At 37.9% G+C, this 3025-nt stretch overlaps 1 long non-coding RNA gene across 1 annotated transcript; it reads right to left on the bottom strand.

The window, feature by feature from the left end:
- Positions 1-1038: 1038 nt before the first annotated feature.
- On the bottom strand, positions 1039-2690 carry LOC147884088 (uncharacterized). The gene is made up of 3 exons (XR_015543616.1): positions 2636-2690; positions 1492-1587; positions 1039-1279 (listed from the first exon to the last, which is right to left on the bottom strand). It is a non-coding gene; the product is annotated as an uncharacterized LOC147884088 (long non-coding RNA).
- Between the last annotated feature and the right edge of the window lie 335 nt (positions 2691-3025).

The following is a 3025-nucleotide window of genomic DNA, read 5'->3' as shown; positions in this document are numbered from 1 at the left end:
GAGTAGTGAGTTGTAGAAAGGGTAGCGTAGTTTTAAATTACTATTATGTGACAAGTTTTGTACAATTCCTTATGCCATTAGTCTCAAATTTACATGAGCTTTATTGTGAGTTTTCTCCATGGTCAACCATATACACATCAAGGTGTTTCTTTTAATGTATAGTGATCCTCCCACTAGATAGCATCTATCTACAATTGTATAATCATCACTAATATAGAGTATTGTGAAGATAAACAAGTAAATACAAATGTATTTGAGCAAAGTATTTACTCAACCACAGTAAAAGGGGCATATAATTCTATTCCTATAAATAAATTCCTTTCTTTCTTACATTTCATAGAATTTTAACTTACATGATTGGTCAATGTTGAACTATAAAAATTTATCAAACTAGAATAGACTGACTTAAAGGGATAAGGGATAACTATTCATCCAATAAAAATAGCGAATATGTCAACATAGTTTCAGGTGAGTTTTCCTTTAAGGAGGACTTTTCATGTCATTAAGGAGATTATAAATAGACCTTTTGTAAGACTAGATAATTATTTGCCCTATAGTATTAAAATTAAAGGGAAATATGATACTTCTAAAGTCCATGTAGTAGGTGGACGGCAACCATCCACCACATGGATGAATATTGCTAAAGGTATTGCATCTCTGATACTCCTCTGATATAAGAAATACTATTCATAAGGAAAATTAAATAGAGTCTAGAAAGGGAGTCATGGTAAGATAGTTGATGAGACCTATTATCCTGAAATGGGTGTACAAAAAATCCCATGTCGGACTCTCATAAGAGAATATATAGCCTATTGATAATAGCAGAATAATTGCATCCTTAGAAATGAGAAGTTGCTAAAAACAAAGATAGTTGGTGCAAGATTTTATACCCACAAAAACCATTAAAATTCCATTATATATAACTTTAAGGAACTCTAAATAGTTATGGATTAGATTATGGTTGAACATGCATTCCTTGAAATTTATTAAGAGTGATTTTTATTTCATTATCAAAGGTCTACATATATGATACCCTTTTCTATCTAACCTATACAGTTGCACTTCGAATGGGCATTGTGAATTAGCTTGTTACCAAAAAATGCCAAAACTTAAATCCATGAAACAAAAAATGCCAATCATAAAACAATAACATGCTTAATCATTACATCAACCTCAAATTGAAAGAAGTGAAACCTCAAATATTGTTGCAGCATCATCAAGATTCTCGCCGCAAAAGTTAAAGTATGTCATGTATGCCATACTCCATCATCTTGGAAACCTACATGGTACACCATGCAAAATATAAATGATAATCCAAGTAGAATGCTGTATACATGTGGGGGGGAGAGAGAGAGAGAGAGAGAGAGAGAGCTTGGAGTGTAGCTTTCAAGGTCATAGAAAGATGCTCGTTTTCAAGGCAGTTCAATGTGCAGCACTACAAATAGAGAAAGATACACCACTAAAAGTAGAGAAAGATGCGAAAGAATATACCTTAACTTGGCACTCGCAATGGAACGTTTCATTCTAGGTGTGAAAGTCTCTTAGATCTCTCTTCATTTTGAGGTGAGAATCTTGATGATGCTCCAACTGAAAGAGCCAAGCTTGATAAGATAATGTACATCTCTTGAAAAAAGAAAGTATCTCGAGAATACAACATAGAAAAAAAAAATCATAAGACGGAAGTCCGATGCTTAATGAAGTATACCTTGTTTATATCCAGCATTCTCTCTCTCTCTCTCTCTCTCTCTCTCTCTCTCTCTCTTAAAAGCACACACATACAACACGAAAACATTCATTGCACCTCTAACCTGATGGACTCCTTATGAAGACGTAGTTATGAATAAAATTTGAATAAATGCAAACGAGCATCTTAAAGTAAACGAGACTGAGCCCAACTGATGCTGGGGTTAAACACATGCAAACGTAGAATGAAACTACAAGACATCGTTGAAACAATTTTCAGAGTTTTCAGGTGCAGGTGGCTAGAGTTGATGCTGAAGCAGGCCCATAATGTGACGGATATGACGCGAGTCTGCGTCCTAACGAAGCAAAATTAATTCTAACAAAGAAAGAGACAGTCTCTATAGCTAGATCTAGAGCTTGCACACCACCAAAACTGCTGTAATTCTCCATGCAAAATTATTCCGAGAAGGCGAAACCCTATAAGCTATTTCCACGTACATTTTCATTGCCTCTTAGAAGGGCTGTGATGAGAAAATGTGGAGCGCTATAGCGTCGTTGGCTGCTCCAAGTGATTTTTGCTCGTACGGATATCAGCAGCTTTGGAGCAGCGAAACAAGGAACTAGTTATGCATCCTGATACCTCTAGGACAGTCCTTACGTTTAAATTTTACAGCCGTCAGCAGAATCCCAGCGTCACGCCGATTCACACAATTTTGACTCTTGAGAACGGTCGGGATGATGCAGCCTTGACTAGCACTAAAATCTCAGACCTGGAATCTAAGAGGAGTGGGTTGCGTCTCGAATGCCATGATGTCTTCCACTTTCGGGATTAAAATTCGTTCTCTTCCCTCAGGTTACTAACAAGGAGTGCTTCAAGTTTCTACCCTACGAACCCTTCCAACTGAAAATACTTGCAAGTAAGCAGAAGATCTCTAAGAACTGCGTTACTCACATTTAAAGCTGCTCTGCTCTTCAGGGAGGAGCCGGCTATACGGACCTGTTCAAGGGATAATATGAGAATTTAGGGGTCGCTATACACGGACGAATGAGTTTGATGTAAGGCTTCAAAGAGTCGAAAGGATATGCAGAAGCAGTCAGAAGCGCAGTAGCATGAATGGCATGGAATATGACACTTGACAGCACCGCGCTAGTGGAATGGACGAGGCCTGGACAGAGCTCGTATCAACTACGACAGAGCCGGAACAGACTTTATATACTTCAAAATTAGCCGCAGGAGAGAAAAGGCAATGAAGTGGGTGCTTGGAGCAGTTACCTGGGCTGAGGAAAACTGTCGAAAAAACGAACGGAAAAGGGATGTATCATGGAGAGTTTCCTCTGGAAT

The sequence above is a fragment of the Dipteris shenzhenensis genome, chromosome 27 (assembly GCF_047967505.1).
Source record: "Dipteris shenzhenensis isolate YYH24624 ecotype China chromosome 27, Dip_SZ_1.0, whole genome shotgun sequence".
Lineage (NCBI taxonomy): Eukaryota > Viridiplantae > Streptophyta > Polypodiopsida > Gleicheniales > Dipteridaceae > Dipteris > Dipteris shenzhenensis.
The sequence above is the reverse complement of the archived record's forward strand: the minus strand, read 5'-3'. Positions and strand labels throughout refer to the sequence as shown.